Source organism: Nansenia antarctica (assembly GCF_963989245.1).
Source record: "Nansenia antarctica genome assembly, chromosome: 9".
In the NCBI taxonomy this organism is placed as follows: domain Eukaryota; kingdom Metazoa; phylum Chordata; class Actinopteri; order Argentiniformes; family Microstomatidae; genus Nansenia; species Nansenia antarctica.
Genome location: NC_137679.1, coordinates 16,836,718 through 16,859,330, shown reverse-complemented (window position 1 = coordinate 16,859,330; position 22,613 = coordinate 16,836,718). Strand labels below are relative to the sequence as shown.

General features: G+C 40.7%; 1 long non-coding RNA gene across 1 annotated transcript; it reads right to left on the bottom strand.

The window, feature by feature from the left end:
• Nucleotides 1-18,704: 18,704 nt before the first annotated feature.
• On the bottom strand, nt 18,705-21,012 carry LOC308165182. The gene is made up of 4 exons (XR_013937670.1): nt 20,842-21,012; nt 19,764-19,982; nt 19,326-19,536; nt 18,705-19,155 (listed from the first exon to the last, which is right to left on the bottom strand). It is a non-coding gene; the product is annotated as an uncharacterized lncRNA (long non-coding RNA).
• Between the last annotated feature and the right edge of the window lie 1,601 nt (nt 21,013-22,613).

Here is a 22,613-nt window from a genome sequence, read left to right as displayed (position 1 = left end):
TTTGGCGTAAGACACGCCCTCCTCAGACTTGCCCAAGTCTGGTTCTGAATGTTATTTGAGTTTAGAGGTAAACAAAATAAATGACTGGTCGAATGTGATTGGATGTGAAAATAAAAGACTATTTCAAAATACATTTAGAACTCAAGATGATCACCAAGTAAGGAGTTCAATTCTTAAAAGCATGAAAACAAAATGCAAATCATTATAACTATTTAGGTGAAGAAGAGTGACTCCCTCCTTTCTCAGCAGCTCACCTACCATAGGCTGTCTGATGATGGAGGGCCTGGGGATGTGAGGGTACTTAATCCCCACCTCCACATTAAACCCCAGCTCAGCATCCTCCTCCTCAGAGCCCTCAGAGAGGCTATGGCAAGCCGGAGAGGCCCGAAAGCTGCTGCTGCTCTCTCTCCCAAGCGGGCGACAGTTGGAGTTAGAGTGGGTTCCGTTCAGAGTTCTAGTTCTCGTGTACGTGGAGATGCAGCTGACAGATCTCTGGTGCTGCTGGTATTCTAGCGGGACCGGTTTTGGTACTGGCTGGGAGAGAACCCGGGTCGCGACGGTGTGTTCTTTATGGGTGCTGAACCCGGGGCGGCCCGTGTCTGCGTGCGGGGATGGCGCCGGGTCGGAAGTGACGTCCGCTGGGCTGCCAAAACAATGGCTCAGAGCCGAGCAGGGAAGACCGTGCATAGCGACAGAAAGAAGAGTCTCTCACTCTCTCTCTCTCTGTGTCTCTCTCTCTGTGTTTTTACTGTAGAAATGTTCCCCAGAATGGTGGGTCAGGACCCCCTGGTGGGGGTCAGTCTACCCACTGGAGGTCACAGCTAATCACTGAATTGTGGCCAGAGATATGGCTTTCTTTTTTGGGGATGAGAACGAAGAATATTTCGGTCCAACCTTCCACACCTTCTTCACTGTAGAAACGAGTCCTCACAATATCCATCAGTGAGCGGGTCGGTCAGCCTCCAGCCCAGTCAGCCAGAGGAACAGACACCACCTCCAGTAGAAAACAGAAGTACCTCAGTGGAATGTTAGACTTGAAACAAAGTGGCCATCCAGTCGTAACAGGAGTAGATAAGTGAACCGTTGTTTTTTTTTTCTTTGTCCAGATAATTCCACAGGATAGTGTATCGGTTCCTCGGTCGATGCATCTCCAATAGCGTTGTGTTGGTCAGAATATAGCTGTAGTTGGTGAAGAGAGGCCCTGGTCTCCCTTGTGTGGTTGTGGGTTTGAGTAGCTTCTCCCAGCCTTGCTCTCTCCCTCCTCCCTCCCTCTCTCTCTCTCTCTCTCTCTCTCTCTCTCTCTCTCTCTCTCTCCCTCCCTCTCTCTCTCTCTCTCTCTCCCTGTGTGGCAGTCTGGGATCACTCTGGGATCACTCTCTCTTCAGTCCTTCGAACCCCTCTGTCTGAGTGCCTGTCTACCAGCTGTGTGTGTGTGTGTGTTTCAGGGGTGTGTGTGTGTGTGTGTGTGTGTGTGTGTGTGTGTGTGTGTATGAGAGTGTGTTGGGGGCAGTGTGTGGGTGCTGGGTGTCTGGTTCCCTGCACAGGTACTTCCCAATCAGTCGGTCAGTTTGAGGGCTGGGGCACACTGGTGCTGTTGGGCTCTGGTTACGCTCTGACCCAGAATCAGCTATTATTCCACCTGTCCTAACCGTCACCACTGTTTGCTAATGAGCACACCTGATCATAGACCAGGCATTAGAATATAAAGAGTTATCTGGGAGTTGTCGATGGGTGTCAGGTTACAGATAAGCGCTGTAAGTGATATGCCTCAGATGAGAGAGAAAGAGTGTGTGTGTGGGGGGGGGGGGGCATCCCGAATCCCGAGAAAGTAGAAAACAGATACAACTACTCTTGTGTGACTTGACTTGTACTTAAAGGTTAAAAGTGCAATATGTAATATATGTAACTGAAGCTTTCTAATGGTTGTAAGGACAATGTTAAATCAGTAGCGACCAGGTAATGAAGAAATACAATGTCCTGCATAAGTAATGACAAGCATTTTTTCTTCTTTGGGCTCTACACTCCAACGGTTTGGATTTGAAATCAAACTATTACTATGAGGTTAAAGTCAATATTTTCACCTTTTATTTGATGGTACTTGTGTACATATTGGTTTCACCGTTTAGAAATGACAACCCTTTTTTAAAAGACATATTGCCCCTATTTTAGACCATCAAAACTGACTGGACATATCAAATGTCCATATTAAGCACTCGTGTTTAGTATTTGGTCGACAATCCTTTGCATGCAATAACTGCCTGAAGCCTGCAACTCATTGACCCCCACCAGGCGCTGGGTGTCTTCTCTGGTGTTGCTCTGCCAGGCCTGTACTGCAGCCATCTTCAGTTTTTTGTTTGTTTTGAGTACGTTTTGCCTAAAACCAAATCATCAGGAAATGAAACGCATGTTCAATTGGATTTAAATCTTGAGATTGACTTGGCCAGTTGACAACTTTCCACTTTTAGGTTCTGTAAAACTCCCTAGTTGCCATGTTTTTGGTATGTTTTGGGTCATTACTGAGTCCTGGGTCATTACTGAGTATGATAAAGCACCATCCAATGAGCTTGGAGGCATGTGCTTGTACTTGGGCTGACAAGATGTTTCTGTACTAAATTCATCCCACTGCTGCTGTCAGCAGTTACAGTACATCATCAGTTAAGACGGGAAAGCCATCACTCTGGAACATAATAATAATAATAATAACTCTACAGGCTCTTTTTTTTAGCAAACCGTAACCTGACTATCCTGTTTTTGGCACCTTGTTTTTGTCACCTTGCAGTGACATTTACATTTACATTTTTGGCATTTAGCAGACGCCTTATTCCAAAGCGACTTACAATCAATACATTTGAATACTAAGCATGTGAATCAGCAATCCACCATTCGTTGCAGGAAGAGTAATCTAGCTTGGGCCCGGGGCCACTGATAGAAGGAAAAACCTTCTCCCTATCGCCTTCTACTAAATTTTATTTATTTTTTTTACTGGAGAAACTGAGAAACAGTACAAGGGGGGCAATAGAAGTTCTTAGGGACACAGTAGAGGGAAAAGCGGGTGTCTTTAGGAGACGTAGTGGTGAGGGGCAGAAGATGTCTCAGGAGGAGCAGTTGTTGTGAAGCCTCTCTAGTTCGGCTCAGTGAGACAGTTGTTTTGGGGATTTTATTAATTACGTTGAGCATTCTTCGGTCATCCACTGTAGAAGTCTGCCTTGGTCTACCAGCCCGATCGCTGAGCTCACCAGTGCTTTCTTTATGATGATGTTCCAAACTGTTGAAATTGGGTATTGGCTTTGTTTCTGATTTGTCGGGCCTAAAAAGCCTTCCTTGACTTTCATTGACACTGCTTTGGTCCTCATTTCAACAGACACCAATAGTGAACTCCAAAGGCAAACGCAAAGCCTAGAATCAATACTAGACATTTAGAGCTCACTTATGCCTGCACAAATGATGTGACGGAACACACCTTACTTCACCACACCTGTCTTCACTGTCCCATTATGCTGCATTAATTATGAACAATGTTTTGGTCTCGAGAAGCGCTTTCTAAAATCGAGTGTCTAGGGGCGACACAGGGTTGTTTGTGCGTGCTGTGTCAGTGTGGGGAGGGAGGCAGGTTTCCAACAGACTTGCGCACAGCTCCTTTAAATATTCATACAGCCAAATAAAGCACTCGTTTGTCAGCCGTTCATGCAGACTTATGCTACCGCCATACATGCATATTTAATAAAGCATTATAATGGTGAGTATAATGGTGAGTTATGGGGTGTGGGGAAACTGCCGGTTTAAAAGCATTTGTATTCGGGTCTGTGTGTATTAGGCTTGGTTTGTTGTCTCTTTAGCCATTGGTTAATACACCTGTTCATTGTATACACGTTATTCATACATTGAGCAGGTGTATTGATAAATTACTTCTCAAAAAAAGAATCCGATTGCGCTTCTGAAATATGATACACTGCACACACAAACCACTATGACTGAAATAGGATGATCCATAAATATGCCTTTGCTCCCTCTCTCTATCTCTCTCTCTCTCTCTCTCTCTCTCTCTCTCTCTCTCTCTCTATTTTCTCTCTCTCTCTCTCTCTCTCTCTATTTTCTCTCTATCTCTGTCTCTCTGTCTCTCTGTCATTCGCTAAGCAGCTTTGCAGCAGGGGTGTATTACACACGGACAAATTGAACAATGGCGTGGTGATGAAACATGCATGAGCTCCTTTGTTAGAGTATGTAAACAGCGCTATGGCTTACACTCGCTACCAAACAGGCTTAGAGTCACCATACACACACACACACACACACACACACACACACTCACACACACACACACACACACACACACACACACACACACTGGCCCCTCTCTGCACCGTACCCTCCCGGTCAACATTTTCAATAAACTCCTCTTTTGGGTGCCGTCACACTGCAAGAGGGATTCTTTTTGCGAGTTACCCCTATCTGGGGCTAACATGCATCCTTTTTTGCCCTGTTTTGCAATTGGCAGAGGAGGTAAAGATTAAGGAAAGGGGGTGGCAATGATCCACCCAGTATGGCACCAATTCAACCAATGACAAATAAAACCAAACCACACCACAGTTTACCTCAGATAGTTTCTTTTGTACATCTGGTTATTCTGTACATGTGGTTTTTAGATTAGATTAGATTCAACTTTATTGTGATCGCAGAGTACAAGTACTATACAGCGAAATGCAGTTTAGCATCCAACCAAAAGTGCAAATAGTGATATAGGGGCATGATATAAACAGAACAAGAATTGTAGTGATAGGTAACTATGCAATATACAGTATGTGCAGAGGTAGTATTGTAAACATCAGTTTAGTTTAGAGGTATATACAGTTATGAGCTATAGACAGTTATGAGTTATGTACAGTTAGATAGATAGTACAGTGAGGTAGTTTATGTACAGTATCTAGCAGAAGTATAAAAGAAGCTATATCAGGAGATGAGCAATGTGCAATATACAGTATGTGCAAAGGTAGTAATATAAACATCAGTAGTGCAAAGGTTATAGAGTGATCACATTAGCCAGAGATGTGAAGCCATCAAAGTATTGTCATTGTCATCATAGTATTGGCATTTTCCATTGTCATAGCCATTGTAGGGGGGGATACAGAGAGTCATAGTCAAGTGTGTGTGCGTGTGTGTGTGTGTGTGGGGGGGGGGGGCAATAGTTCAGCAGGGGGTGTGGAGGGGGGGGATTGTTTATCAGAGTAATAGCTCTGTGAGCTAACCTGCTGGTACGGGACCTGAGGATCCTGTACTTCCTGAGTCTCTTTGAAGGTAGGGAGTCAAACAGTCCGTGGTTGGGGTGCGAGGTGTCCTTAATGATGTTTGCTGCCCTCCATCGACACCAGGTTGCCTGGGGGGACTCGATGGAAGTGGGTTTTGGACTGAGTGAGTGAACACATCTGTTTTCTGGCTGGTAAGTGGAACTGAATAGTAACTTAAGCTATTGTGTTATTGGTAGTTGTGTAGTAGATACTGTGTTTGATTAGGCTGTGAGGCCTGCTAGTTAAGTTTCAACTGAAACCATTGTCTTTGAAGCCTGATTGCCTGAATTAGCATTAGGGAATTCCCCAGTTTTAACAGCTATTAAGGACTGGGTCGAACTTGGCCATGAGCTCAACCTCTTTCAGAAAATTACCATTATTCGGCTGATAAAGTGTGTTTGTGGTCCCCCTAAGGGCAATATTTCGCTCTGCCAACGACGGAATTATGGCCACCAACCTGGTCAGGACTTCACGCCACTTCCTCCTTTCAGCCTCCAGAAGTGCCATTTCTATTTGATCTATTGTTTGGCCCTTGTCAAGACGATTCTCCAGTTCCTTCCACGATGTCATGTGCCTAGAATGTTCAGGACTGTTCTCATGGTTTTTGAGTATGTCACTGCAATTCTTCCAGTCATCAAGTCCATCACTGTTGAGTTTGTATTCTTTTTGTGAGAACAGCTTGCAGCAGAAGCAGTAAAGACAAATTTTTTTCTTGGAATATACAACCCAGCTTCTCTTGATTTTCTCTCCATTCACTAATGCTCTGTAAACGTGGTGATGATGGCAACTTCTCCCATCCTCTCTTTTTGGAAATCTAAAGTCTGACGTAACTTGATATGGCCCTCTGCTAACTAACTCTGTCCTCACCTTATCAGACAGGGCTGGCCAGTCAGCAGGATCTGTAGGTGCTGCCTTGATAGACTCACATACAGGATATGTTCCAGATGATGCTGATGGGGTGTCTGCTGCAGGCTGTTGAATTGTGCATGTTGAGGTTGATGGGGTGTCTGCTGCAGGCTGTAGAGTAGTGCTTGTGGGGTGGGCATCAATGATCGACGATCGATAATTGATCGATAAGGATCTTGGTCAATCACAAATATTTTGCTCGATAATCGTTAATCGTTTTTTTATTTTTTTTATTTTTTATAATAATAATAATGGAAATTAGTTTGTCCACGTGTCACCAGATTGCGTTCGTCTCTCACCCCTGAACATGTTAACATGATCATCTTTCTGAACAAGAACCAGTAGGCCTGCTGCCTACAGTCTCTCGCTGGAGTTTAAATTTAAGTTAAGCTGGACGCTCTCAAGGACACTAACGTTTTCAGTCATCCTCCTATTTGTGAGTAACTGTTTTTTTACTGCTCCTATGGTGAGTTACTTATTTTCTATATTTTTATTTATGACGTAAAATGTGTTTTTAAGTTAAACAATTTAAGCTACTCACTGCCTTGTTTAAGAGGATTGTTATCTGACTGTAGTGTCTAGTTTGAATGTGAATGAATGAATGTGTGCAATAGCAACACAAATAACGTTTTTTCCCCAAGGAAAACAAACAAATGAAAAAATGAAAAAAAAGCTTATCGATTAATCGATAATTGATCGTTAATTCTTGCGATTATCGAAAAAGAAATTGTGATCGTTTGCCCAGCCCTCCTTCACCTGCAGGCAAATCCAAACATACACCTCTAATGTCAACTTTATGACACTATTATGAAGACCTTATGATGGAGGATTCAAGTAAAGTGAATAAATATGAATAAATATGAAAAAAGTATTTATTAGTAGCACATCCATACTGTTACACCACTGCATTAAGTCCTTTGTGTCATTCTACTACATATAAAGTAGCACTGTACAAATAAACTTTATTTGATTTGACTAATGCCTACATTTAATTAGTAACAAGGTCTATCTGTAACATTCAACAACAACAACAACAACAACAACAACAACAACAACAATAATAATAATAATAAATTAAAATAATAATAATAATGACTACAAATAATTGGCTGAACTTACATGGTGTAGATGGGAGATCAGATGTCCCTTCTCCAGCACCTGGGTCTGGGGGCTTCTGAAAGTATTTCCTCAGTGCATCTGGACAGTTATAGAGTAAATATTAGACTATTACAAGCTAAAACATTTGGTAGCTGCAGAGTAGGACTCATAAACAGAACCATCACCAGGGACATGTCCTGCATGTCATCCCTCCTCTCTCTCTCACCGCATCCTTCCTGTCTAAATCTCTACTATCTCTGTCAATAAAATGAAAATAAATATGAGTGGGACTGCCCCACTCAGAAAAAGAAAGAAAAAAAAAGGACAAAAAAAAAACCGGTTTACCATGATTTAGCTAGCTGAAGTGAATTAGCTAGCATCAAGTGGGCTAAAACCATCTAAATTAATATCATACAGTAATAGCAAGGTGATTTGTTTGTTGTGAGCAGCAGGGACAAGCTAATATAAAATAAACATAATTATCACATCAACAGAGCTAGCTAGCTATGTTGCAGTGCAGCAGTGGGTAATGGAATGATGCTAGCTAGCTAGCGATTAGCGAATGTTTGCATAGCTTGATATTAACCAAAATAAGAAACGAAAATATTAATAAATGGACATGACATAGCCTACCTCTGTTATGTGTAAGTTTCTCCTCCTCCTCCTTTCTCCGCTTCCTCCCCTGTGCACCCGAGGGCTTAGTCCTTTTCATTCTTGCTGATGTTTAATTTGCTAGCTGCTAGCTTGTTGTAATTCTCAATGAACGTTCAGAGAGGGCACGCGTTAGTTGCGGGAGGGGGAGGGGGAGTGGGAGGGGAGGTTCGCATGAGGCGAGTGTCGCGAAGCGTAATAGAGACAGTAGGCTGAGACATGTTTTCATAGAGACATAAAATTCATTTATTCAGAGACAAAATTATTTAAATGAAAATAAAAATGCCCGGGGGGCGCCAAATGCCCCACCCAAAAAAAAAAAAAAAAATTGCAACAGAAAACTAATTATTTGCAACGTGGCCACATAGTGAACACTGCTTCATAAAACTTCACTCAAACAACCCAGATATGATATTGCAAAGCATGTAGGGTAATGTAGTACAGGACTGCTACAGATTCCATAGCCGTACAGAGACATGCTGCTGATGATGTCACAATAGCAATCTGACCAGATCTCTGACCCAGAGTTCTGGTTACCCAGGACGATGACAGAACTTGAATGTCAACAGGACGATGACAGAACTTGAATGTCAACAAGACAAGACAACGTTGCATTTACCATTTACAATTTACCATTTACCATTTACAAGTACCAGACAACGAAATCCAGTGAGATGGACATTCTACAGTACCTGAGCCATTTCACACCTTGTGCTCCTTTTCCTCTGGATCCAAACATTTACGACGTTCTGACCTGGTCTTTCTCCAAGGAAGACCTCCGCTGCTTCTTAACTTGTCATTTTATAGGAGCTCAGAACCAGACCCAGACCCAGGGACAGGGACAGAATCTCCACCTCCAACAGAACAGACCTATACTCCGTGCTGCTGGTGAGTTTCTTAAAGGTCCACTATATATCAGTGGAGGCTGGTGACTTCCAGAATTGAGGAGGCCAATTTTTTTTCCGCTTGCTCGCGATGGAATGTTCCCTGTTCTTATAGAAGAATATTAAATTGACTTGTAATAAAACGAAATCGACTACATAAAAAAATAAAACTGTTCAATAAATCCTAAATGTTGTCTACCTATTCGATGTATAAATCGCGCCAGAATCTCGCCGACTTCCGAGGTCATTTTAAGCAAAAGTGTTTGGCCAAATTAGCTATTATTTTCAGGGATAATAGCCATGGGTGTTTTAGACGTGTCCTGCAAAGGTATGGCGAGTGTTTCTTTGACTGAAGTGACTGGCGAATTCTCAATGGCTTCATGTGATTGGACGAACAAAATGTCAATCTTTCAGCCCTGGACTCAATGCATGGTGAGGCCCGGCCTCCTCTGCCCACCCATTTTCAGTGATTTGGCCAATCACATATTGCCATGAAAGAAATTGCATTACATTGACATCTATGAGAAACCACTTTCCTGGGGAGGCCTGGCCTCCCTCAATACAAACGGATAGGGATTCTGGCCTGTAGGTGCTTTACAATTGCAATATTGTGTTTTAGCCATGGAAAACTTCAGATTTATGAACAAAACGGAAATAATGTTAATATTAAAATGTGTTTTTTGTTAAATAAATAAATAAAATACATATAATTATTGCTTTTTTAAATCACTCTCTCTTCTCTCAAATTATTGGGGAGGCCAGGCCTCCTCCACCTCTATGGAGGAGCCTCCACTGATATATATATATATATACAGTACTGTAGCCTTGCCACATGAAGCTCATCAGCATTTACTGATTGATTCAGTTTATATAAATTCATTTTTTTTGTATTTCACTTTCTAGTCTTCCAGTTCCAGCCAGCTGTCCCCACAGTCTCTGCTGCTGGTGAGTACATGTCTTAAGGTGCTAAAACTATATAAATATAATGGAATTTGTATTATTTAGACTCATGAATGCATATGTTGTGTCTAGTGACTCTGCACTGTACACTGGATGTAAGCACTTCCACATTAAGTCCAGTGTGTCTGCCACATTGTTTTACTCTACTGTATAACTTGCCACATGAAGATCATCAACATTGACTGATTAATAGAGTTTATTTAAATACATTGTATTTGTATTTCACCCTCCAGCCTTCCTGCCTGCCTCCAGCCATGGACACGGTCCTGACTCCGTCATGGACTGGACTGCAGGACCTCAGCTGGGCCACAGCAGCCAGCAGAGTGTCAAACCTGCCCACCATGGGCATGATAATGACTCGTTCATGGACTGGACTGCAGGACCTCGGCAGAGCGTCAAAAGGACTTGCGGAAGCACCAGCCAAGACATGAACTGCAAGAGGCGAATAATATAGACAGGAGGCGACCAGACCACCGACCAGACCACCGACCAGACCACCTGAAGACCCTTTCCAGCCTCTGCCTAATGTCCTATAGTCTAATGTCCTATAACCTAATGTCCTATAGTCTAATGTCATATAGCCTAATGTCCTATAGCCTAATGTCCTATAGTCTAATGTCCAATAACCTAATGTCCTATGGTCTAATGTCCTATAACCTAATATCCTATAGTCTAATGTCCTATAGTCTAATGTCCTATAGTCTAATGTCCTATAACCTAATGTCCTATAGTCTAATGTCCTATAGTCTAATGTCCTATAGTCTAATGTCCTATAGCCTAATGTCCTATAGTCTAATGTCCTATAACCTAATGTCCTATAGTCTAATGTCCTATAGTCTAATGTCCTATAACCTAATGTCCTATAGTCTAATGTCCTATAGCCTAATGTCCTATAGTCTAATGTCCTATAGTCTAATGTCCTATAGTCTAATGTCCTATAACCTAATGTCCTATAGTCTAATGTCCTATAACCTAATGTCCTATAGTCTAATGTCCTATAGTCTAATGTCCTATAGTCTAATGTCCTATAACCTAATGTCCTATGGTCTAATGTCCTATAACCTAATGTCCTATAGTCTAATGTCCTATAGTCTAATGTCCTATAGTCTAATGTCCTATAACCTAATGTCCTATAGTCTAATGTCCTATAGTCTAATGTCCTATAGTCTAATGTTCTATAGTCTAATGTCCTATAGCCTAATGTCCTATAGTATAATGTCCTATAACCTAATGTCCTATAGTCTAATGTCCTATAGTCTAATGTCCTATAACCTAATGTCCTATAGTCTAATGTCCTATAGCCTAATGTCCTATAGTCTAATGTCCTATAGTCTAATGTCCTATAGTCTAATGTCCTATAACCTAATGTCCTATAGTCTAATGTCCTATAGTCTAATGTCCTATAACCTAATGTCCTATAGTCTAATGTCCTATAACCTAATATCCTATAGTCTAATGTCCTATAGCCTAATGTCCTATAGTCTAATGTCGTATAGTCTAATGTCCTATAGCCTAATGTCCTATAGTCTAATGTCCTATAGTCTAATGTCCTATAGTCTAATGTCCTATAGTCTAATGTCCTATAACCTAATGTCCTATAGTCTAATGTCCTATAGCCTAATGTCCTATAGTCTAATGTCCTATAGCCTAATGTCCTATAGTCTAATGTCCTATAGTCTAATGTCCTATAGCCTAATGTCCTATAGTCTAATTTATTTCCTATAGTCTAATGTCCTATAACCTAATGTCCTATAGTCTAATGTCCTATAGTCTAATGTCCTATAGTCTAATGTCCTATAGCCTAATGTCCTATAGTCTAATGTCCTATAGTCTAATGTCCTATAGCCTAATGTCCTATAGTCTAATGTCCTATAGCCTAATGTCCTATAGTCTATAGTCTAATGTCCTACAGTCTACTGTCCTATAGTCTAATGTCCTATAGTCTAATGTCCTATAGTCTAATGTCCTATAGTCTAATGTCCTATAGCCTAATGTCCTATAGTCTAATGTCCTATAGTCTAATGTCCTATAGTCTACTGTCCTATAACCTAATGTCCTATAGTCTAATGTCCTATAGTCTAATGTCCTATAGTCTAATGTCCTATAGTCTAATGTCCTATAGTCTAATGTCCTATAACCTAATGTCCTATAGTCTAATGTCCTATAACCTAATGTCCTATAGTCTAATGTCCTATAGCCTAATGTCCTATAGTCTAATGTCCTATAGCCTAATGTCCTATAGTCTAATGTCCTATAGTCTAATGTCCTATAGCCTAATGTCCTATAGTCTAATGTCCTATAACCTAATGTCCTATAGTCTAATGTCCTATAACCTAATGTCCTATAGTCTAATGTCCTATAGTCTAATGTCCTATAACCTAATGTCCTATAACCTAATGTCCTATAGTCTAATGTCCTATAACCTAATGTCCTATAACCTAATGTCCTATAGTCTAATGTCCTATAGTCTAATGTCCTATAGTCTAATGTCCTATAACCTAATATCCTATAGTCTAATGTCCTATAGTCTAATGTCCTATAACCTAATGTCCTATAGTCTAATGTCCTATAGCCTAATGTCCTATAACCTAATGTCCTATAACCTAATGTCCTATAGTCTAATGTCCTATAGTCTAATGTCCTATAACCTAATGTACTATAGTCTAATGTGCTATAGTCTAATGTCCTATAGTCTAATGTCCTATAGTCTAATGTCCTATAGTCTAATGTCCTATAACCTAATGTCCTATAGTCTAATGTCCTATAGCCTAATGTCCTATAGTCTAATGTCCTATAGCCTAATGTCCTATAGTCTAATGTCCTATAGCCTAATGTCCTATAGTCTAATGTCCTATAGTCTAATGTCCTATAGTCTAATGTCCTATAGTCTAATGTCCTATAACCTAATGTCCTATAGCCTAATGTCCTATAGTCTAATGTCCTATAGTCTAATGTCCTATAACCTAATGTCCTATAGTCTATTGTCCTATAGCCTAATGTCCTATAGTCTAATGTCCTATAACCTAATGTCCTATAGTCTAATGTCCTATAACCTAATGTCCTATAACCTAATGTCCTATAGTCTAATGTCCTATAACCTAATGTCCTATAGTCTAATGTCCTATAGTCTAATGTCCTATAGTCTAATGTCCTATAACCTAATATCCTATAGTCTAATGTCCTATAGTCTAATGTCCTATAGCCTAATGTCCTATAGTCTAATGTCCTATAACCTAATGTCCTATAGTCTACTGTCCTATAACCTAATGTCCTATAGTCTAATGTCCTATAGCCTAATGTCCTATAGTCTAATGTCCTATAACCTAATGTCCTATAGTCTAATGTCCTATAACCTAATGTCCTATAGTCTAATGTCCTATAACCTAATGTCCTATAGTCTAATGTCCTATAGCCTAATGTCCTATAGTCTAATGTCCTATAGTCTAATGTCCTATAGTCTAATGTCCTATAGTCTAATGTCCTATAACCTAATGTCCTATAGTCTAATGTCCTATAGCCTAATGTCCTATAGTCTAATGTCCTATAGTCTAATGTCCTATAACCTAATGTCCTATAGTCTAATGTCCTATAGTCTAATGTCCTATAGTCTAATGTCCTATAGTCTAATGTCCTATAGTCTAATGTCCTATAACCTAATGTCCTATAACCTAATGTCCTATAGTCTAATGTCCTATAGCCTAATGTCCTATAGTCTAATGTCCTATAGTCTAATGTCCTATAGTCTAATGTCCTATAGTCTAATGTCCTATAACCTAATGTCCTATAACCTAATGTCCTATAGTCTAATGTCCTATAACCTAATGTCCTATAGTCTAATGTCCTATAGCCTAATGTCCTATAGTCTAATGTCCTATAGCCTAATGTCCTATAGTCTAATGTCCTATAGTCTAATGTCCTATAGCCTAATGTCCTATAGTCTAATGTCCTATAACCTAATGTCCTATAGCCTAATGTCCTATAGTCTAATGTCCTATAGTCTAATGTCCTATAACCTAATGTCCTATAGTCTAATGTCCTATAGCCTAATGTCCTATAGTCTAATGTCCTATAGTCTAATGTCCTATAACCTAATGTCCTATAGTCTAATGTCCTATAGTCTAATGTCCTATAGCCTAATGTCCTATAGTCTAATGTCCTATAGTCTAATGTCCTATAGTCTAATGTCCTATAGCCTAATGTCCTATAGCCTAATGTCCTATAGACAAATTTATATATATCAATGAGTGTGCAGTATACATACTAGTTGCATATCAGAACTGAACAAGAAAGTGTAGACTACCGGTATATGAATGAAACATTTAGAATAGGCTACAGTAAGCTACTCACCATGGCTGTCTAGTTTACAGAACTCTTGATTGAAGTCATGAGCACCCCAACTGCTTCTTGCTAACTGTATCTTTAAGAGTCCTCATAAAATACATGTACTTGCCCTCAGTAATTGCACCCTCTTATTAAAAACATTGGGATTGTATTCCTAGTGATCTCCTACATTGAAAATGCCCTCCATAATTATTTTTACTATTATATATTAAGCGGGAGCAGATGAAAAATAAAACAAAATACAATTTGTGGGTATAATATATATATATATATACTCTCATGATCTGTTGTTATTTCATACTTAAGTAATAATGTTTGTACAACATTTACATTTTATAAACAATGTATCAAACAGAAAAAAAATCACTAACCATGTGTATATTCAGGGTACATAATATAGCTGCTTTATTTCCATCTATCTGACTTTAAGATATAACTGTTTTAAGATGAAACCCTACACAGTATGTGGAGAATTAATTGACTGAGTTGCCAGAATAAGCACCCAAGCCAAAATCTCACCACTATCGTTGTCAGGTAAACTATCACAGTTCAGTTGAAACCATTTCATCACAAGTGGATCAATTCTCCATTACAAAAAGAAAACATTGACACGTGACCAAATAGCACTATCATTACACGTTTTAAGAACATACTTTTACCATCCACTGACTCTGTAAAACTGGTTACCAATGCTTCCATTTTGAGTACAGCATACTTAACAAAATAGTAAATATTACCCAGTGAATACATGACCAAAAAAAAGGACGATGCCTTGTAAACTTGGCAATAATCCACAAAAATATACCTTTTTAAAAATCTGGTGAAGGTACAATATAAAGGGACATACACCAAAGGTGATATATATTAAAGTTGCTATGTACATGAAAAAAAAGCTTTCAAATTTAAATTTTACATACAGAACAACAGCAAGTGTCCATGGCTTTCAATTTCGTATCAATATCTTGCTGAAATATTGTCCTATTTTTTTGTAAATTATAAAAACACACACTAACAACATAAAAAAAAATCAGCATACTGCTTTGGCTGATATAAATAAATGTGTTTCTGAAAGGAAAAGAAAAGAGATGATTGGGCTCTTCCAGTGGCTGGCTGTGGGGCTCTTCCAGTGGCTGGCTGTGGGGATCCTTCTGCTGCATGCTCAGAGTGAAAATCATCTCCAAATTCACTTTCAGAATCAGAATTTCTACATTATCCTCATCTGAAACATCCTCCCCCCCTTCAACTTCACAATGTTGCTCACTCTCTTCAAATATTATCTCCACGGCCCTCTGAACACTGAATCTTTTCTTCATGTTGCTGGTGGAGGATTGTAGTTGAAATGACCTATACACTGGGATGGAGAGCTATTTCTCTCTTTTATCCCTCCCATGATGTGCAGGTGCAGTACAATATTATTATACATTTTTTTACAACATTGCAATTCAAAGGGTAAAAAGTGCGAGAGCAGACAGCTTCTCGGCGCGGGAAAGCCAGAGCAGACGGCTTCTTGTGCAGGTGTGAGGAGTCCAGTACAATATTATTATTTATTATTATTATACAATGTTGCATTTCAAAGGGTAAAGAGTGCGAGAGCAGACGGCTTCTCGGCACGGGAAAGACAGAGCAGAGGTGTGTGAGTGAGTGAGTGAGTGTCAGTGTGAGCGTGTGTATGTTTCTGTGTCTCTGTGTATCCGGGTCAAAATGACCCGAACACCTTATGAAGGACATACATTTGTTGGGGTAATGTAAGATGTGTAAAAAAATAAAATGTTTTTTGTTTTTTGTTTTTCATATAAAATGAGCCAAGGCCATGGAGTTTCAGATTGCTAAAATGTATTCTTGTACCATTTCTCTTTAAGTAAAAATTGAAAACGGGTCCGATTGACCCGAACACCACACAAGGGTTAAAGCTGGTCAAGCAGTGAGCTGGTCAATACATTTTGGACTGAGTGAGTTCACCTGCCCGGTCGTTTAGTGATCGTTAGTTGGAGGGGCTGCAAGCCTGCTAGTCTCCAACAATTACTGAACCTCCATTAATATCCGGACAGTCAGGGAGCGACAGCCTCTGCGACACAAAGACTTGTGACACAAAGACAAGGGAGTCTACAGTATATGTGGGAGTCTAAGACTCGTGACAACAAGACAAGGGAGTCTATCTGTGGGAGTCCATCGAGGAAGGCCAGGGCACTAAGAATACTGAGTCTCTTCTCTTCCTTTTTGACTGTTCTCTTGTCATATTTCTCTACCTTGAGTGCTTAGCAATTCCAACTTCTGTCTGTCCATTAGCCCTCTACCCCTCTACTGACTAATATCACAATGTGCTTTCTCCCTATTCCTGTTCTTCTGACACTCAGGAGGACACAGATGCTACATCCCCCCTCGCAACCCTTCCAATCTCATCTATCCACCTTCTTCAACTGACCATGACTTCATTGCCGCAGGAGGTCTTTGGAACTGCCAGTCAGCGGTGGGGAAAGCTGAGGCTATCTCAGCGTATGCTTCGTTCATGGCCCTCAACTTCCTTGCTCTCGCTGAGACCTGGATCTCACCTGAAAATACAGCTACACCAGCAGCCCTTTCAGACTCCTACTCCTTTTCTCATTCCCCTACACTCTGGTCGAAGTCTCATCTCGCCTAAGTGGTCACATAGTGTCCTTCCCTTGTCACACCTGTCAATATCCTCCTTCGAATTCCATGCTGTTTCTGTCTCCTCCCCCGTCACTTCACATTGTTGTTATCTATCGCCCCCCAGGTCAGCTCAGTCACTTCCTAGAAGAGATGGATGTCCTTCTCAGCTCCTTCTCTGATGATGGCACGCCGCTCGTACTACTGGGTGACTTCAACATCCAGCCAGAGAAGCTTCTCTCATCTGGAGTATTTGACCGTCTCCTCTCCTCCAACCTACGGTGGCCGACAAGGGCAAACGCGCTGCAAATACCGGAAACGCGCTGCATATAGAGAAACGCGCTGCAAATAGAGAAACGCGCTGCATATAGCTCACAACACAACGGAAGTGTAGAAAAACGCTGCAAATAGAGAAACGCGCTGCATATAGCTCACAACACAACGGAAGTGTAGAAAAACGCTGCAATTCAGTTCACAACACAACGGAACTGTTCTCACAACGGAAGTGTTCTGGGGGGGAACGATAAGTGGAACGGACCGGAGACGTGTTTTTGAAGTTCCGAAAAGCAGTTCTGAAGAGGTTGTGGAGTGAAGAGGCGACATAAAAGGTACATATTATATTTCTTATTTATGTCTGCAGATAACATGTGCTGTATTTCAAACCGAAGGGCTCATTCTATGCCCTACACCCTATGAAGGGTTCGTAGAAGCTTGTGCAGTGGAGGGATTCTTTATTGGGAATTAGCCGTTGGATCGTATTCAGACATAACGTAGGCTGGTTCTGTCAAGATATTTGTTGGCATTATGAGGAGGACAGGTGACTTCCTTAAACCTGTGAGAGGGAAGTCACTTCCCCTTGATGTTCAACCACAATGGTCATCTGACCAACTGTTGGATGCTGCTTTAAAGAAGCTGAAAGATTTTAACCAGGACATGAAAGATGTTTCCTATGTCTTGCTGTACCCCGATGGTCAGGAAGTTCGAAACATTCCAGGAACAGACACCGCTTTCACAGTGGAGAAATACAAGGAGGCCATTGGAAAGGCCTACCAAAGAATAACACTGTACATTTGCCCTGGTGAACAATTCACAAACAGTTGTAAGTGCAAGTTTCCACCTTGTTTTAAGCTCCACTCTGTAAAACTGAGGCAATGAGTGAAATTCATCTTTATACCCACATCAATTATGCCAATTATTCTTTTTCAAAGGTTACAGTGGACAGTCTTCAAGTGAAGATGATGACGGTGTGGTTCAAATGGTTAATTTGGCATCTGGAGACAGTCCACTTTCAGACACCGTGGTCAGTTTGCATCATGGCATTTCTCCTTAAATGAAGTGAATTGACAATATTTTGATAATATTTTCATTTGATCTAATCTGTCATTTGTGTGTTGTATGCAGGTGTGGGACGGTCCAAATGAAGTGAGCACTCCAAGAATGGAGAACATTTTGCAAGGGTAAAACACAGCACAGTCAACATGAACTTTTCTTGCACAAGCAGCACAATACAGTACAGCAGTTTAAATTGTTGTTTTTTTCCAGACCTGCCAGACGCTTACAGACAGCATCTCATCAAGTAAGAAAATCCATATCCTCTAGTGTTGAATGTGTGAACCTGAAATTATGAAATGCCTGTAAATAATTTCATTAATTCACCAAGCCAAACTACATGTAATGTGTGCTGTTTTAGTTACTAAGCCAATAACACTGTCATTAAATTAACTGCAAATTTTTGGGGTAAAACTAGGATGGAGGACAAACCGCAGTCCAGGAACAAGACAAATGTGCCCGGGGTCAGAATAACTTCTACAGGTAAGCTGTGTTGACAGATGCAACCTTTACACATTTGCTAGTTTACTCAGAATTGTGTGGATTTTCAATGTATTTCTTGCATCTTTGTCAAATGTTTACGGGCAGTGTGCACCAATATGCCAAATGTGCTGGTATTGTATGTTTTAAACCTAATGTTTTTCAAAGAAACCAGACGAGGATTGACATCTGAATTTAAGCCGTAGGTATTTTTCTTTTTCAGCTCAGTGAAGCAGGGTGCACAAGGCGACAGGAAGAAACCTGTGTACTCGGATTCTGGAGAGACTATCTTCTTGACACAGAAGGTTTCTTTTAATTATCTCATCATAAACACACTCCCTACCCTGCAGAAGACCTGAACAGTCCCCAGATCTTTTAATTATGTCATCTTGATATCATCTTCTATTGCTGGCAGTTCCATTGAAATATTATATTTTACAACTAAACTAAATCTACTTTTTTCAGAGAAACAAACAGGAATCTTCCTCCAGGACATCCTCATGTTCGCCACAGGACTCGACACACTGCCTCCCTCTGGGATCCAGCCACCACCCAAAACTGCTTTTTCTGCGGACATCACGCTTCCCAATGAGCAGAACCTGCGCCAACACAATAGAGATACCGATGGCCATGAATTACAATGAGTTTCAGAACAACATGGACTTTGGGATACAAAATTCCCCAGGGTTTGGACTACAGTAAACTAAACTGGCTTAACTAGATTTCAGTAGTTAAAGGGTTAACTTTGTTCTTTGAAATGTGTACTCACATATCATGACATATCAGCCATGTTCTTCAGTCTGATATAGTTCTGTACACCAGACTGCCAGGTCAAGGCCTGCATCAGACCAAGCCTTCTCTGCAGGTTCTCAAAGTGTCCCTGGAGATGCTGATCTCCACATGGACTGTAGGTAGACTCCGAAACAAACTGGCCTAGTTCGTGTGGTGGGACTTTGAACCCACAGTCAGTTCTGCCAAACCTGTGGGTAACAGTTAACTGGCACACTAACTGTACTGTTTTCTTAAAACATTTTGTTATAAATGTATCATTGTATCAAATAATCATTTTTTAGAGAAAAGTATTTCAATTGAAAGCTACTCAACAGGCAACTACAGTTGATTGCATTTTAGACAATTAGAAGTACATGTGAATTGTGAATGTAGAAGTACAAGAATGAAAAAATTATTGTAATTGATAGAACCAAACCTGTGAGGCAGGTTGTACATGACATCTGGTTTCCCAGATGGACAACGAGACTGGTGAACAGGTCTGATGGTGTGTGTGTTCCACTTTTCCCTGCATTCATCAAGGTCCCGCTGTAGCACACCCATGAACACAAACCGCACTAGGCATGTGTGCTCATGACTGCCACTGAACAAATCTCTCTCCCTCAGGTCATTCATGAGGTCCATCCAGAATTGAGATCTGAAAAAACACTCAAATTAGAGATGTAGTTTGTTGTAGGTGATGCATTTCCATGTAATGGATTTAGAATTAGCATAATGATCATCAAACAACAGAAAACCTGCAGTGCCACAAAAGGTATTTACTAAATAGAAGGGGTCCCTCTGTGTTTTAAGGTGTTTCTGATCAGTTCAGTGGAATGGAAATCAATGCTCCAACAACTAGATGTACCACCAAGTAATCAGAACGAATGAAATTCCATGGGTATTTTAAGATATACTGTGTTCCCTACTAGGGGTGTAATAAATATTTTAAAAGTTGAGGACACCTCTGTTTGCGGAAGTATGACCACCAGCTTTCGATTCGTTGGTTTGCTGTTGAGGAGCCATACATATGACTGGCAGCCCCAGCAAAGTCATCGGTGTGTGAAGATCTTAAGCTGTTTCCATTTTGTGCAATTTGTGTAAGTCGTGGTGTAAACATCATAGACGGCAGAAAAACTCCTGCTGCTCCAGAATATAAATCTAGAGATGAGATTCTAGGTTTTGAGGAAAATAAACCTATTCCTTCTTCATCCCCATATCCCTTCCTTTAAAACTCATCAATAAAACATCACAGGGTGTGTGTGTGTGTGTGTGTGTGTGTTCCCTCATCCATATTCCTATTACGGTAGAGATGGGGAAAATACAGTACCAGAACACACACACACACACACAAACACACACACAATTATAGTATGGAACCCCAGCCAGGCTGAAGAATCCCTCCACTGCACAAGCTTCTACGAACCCTTCATAGGGTGTAGGGCATAGAATGAACCCTTCGGTTTGAAATACAGCACATGTTATCTGCAGACATAAATAAGAAATATAATATGTACCTTTTATGTCGCCTCTTCACTCCACAACCTCTTCAGAACTGCTTTTCGGAACTTCAAAAACACGTCTCCGGTCCGTTCCACTTATCGTTCCCCCCCAGAACACTTCCGTTGTGAGAACAGTTCCGTTGTGTTGTGAACTGAATTGCAGCGTTTTTCTACACTTCCGTTGTGTTGTGAGCTATATGCAGCGCGTTTCTCTATTTGCAGCGTTTTTCTACACTTCCGTTGTGTTGTGAGCTATATGCAGCGCGTTTCTCTATTTGCAGCGCGTTTCTCTATATGCAGCGCGTTTCCGGTATTTGCAGCGCGTTTGCCCTTGTCGGCCACCGTACCAACCTTACCCAGGTATGTTGTCATCTGGGACAGCGTATGTTTCCACCGGGCTGCTCTGGTCCGCAACTGGTTCATCGACCACCCACGTTTCTCTGTTCTTCATCCAGCCACAATATTCTCCATTTCTCAACCCTACTGAGGAGTTTTTTTCAGCTTGGTGTTGGAAGGTATATGAAAAGAAAAATCATTTTGAGAAGACATAACATTATTTTGAATGCAGTGTTTGCTTTTGCAAGAGATGTGTTGAGAGTTTAGGGTTTTGTCTGTGAGTTTTTGGATTTGTGTTTAGCGTTTTGAGAAAACGAGCCATGCTTTCAGAAAATGTGTGGAAGCAATTGAGAAAAACTGTAAATCATGGACATAGGCCAAAGTCAGAACGAAAGAGAAAGATTAGAGCATGGGACGCAAAAATGCAGTGTCATATTGCCACAGACCCGTTAATCGAGTTCCACTCCACATAAATCTGGTTAACGTCACCCAGAATCGACCACTGGTGTTGGAAGCTTTATGAACGCAGGCCCCATGAGCGCATACCCCATGCAATACTTTCCCTGCTGCTTGGCCAGGGAGAACATTGCCTGTGATGTCGATGATGTCCTGTGGCCAGACAGAAGCGAAAGGCAGGATGCAGCCTCATTTTATTTTTCTGTACAGTACATGAAGATGGCTTATTTTCTTTTTTCTATTATTTGTTCTGTATGAAGAGCATTTTACAAATCCAACTGTTTGTTGAGATGTATACAGTATTTCAGAATAAAAAAACATTCTATTCTTGTATTTGTGTGTTTTATATTTGAGTATGAAAACATAACAGTTTATAGCAGGCTACTGTATATACTGTAAGTAGTGTAACACTGAAAATGCAAAAGGCTTACTGATAAACTTATCATAGTAGTGTTTTCCGCTCATCATAGTGTTTCCCTTTGAGCACATTAGAGTTCAATTGATTTTTAGAAGTGTCTATTCATTTGATAGTGTGTGACGGCAACATTTCATTTTGAGAAAACATAACATTAATTTGAATGCAGTGTTTGCTTTTGTGAGAGATTTGTTGAGAGGGTTTAGGGTTTTGTGTGTGAGTTTTTGGATTTGTGTTTAGCGTTTTGAGAAAATGAGCCATGCTTTCAGAAAATGTGTGGAAGCAATTGAGAAAAACTGTAAATCATGGACATAAGCCAAAGTCAGAACGAAAGAGAAAGATTAGAGCATGGAACGCAGAAATGCAGTGTCATATTGCCACAGACTCGTTAATCGAGTTCCACTCCACATAAATCTGGTTAACGTCACCCAGAATCGACCACTGGTTGTCAAAGGGCTTCACTCTCAAGTCAATCGTACATAACTAATAGCTTGTGTCTGGTTCCAGGTCTTCAGTCTCAGACAGGATTACCCTCGCCTCCTAAAACCAGCCAGATCGAATCAATGAATGAATGAATGAA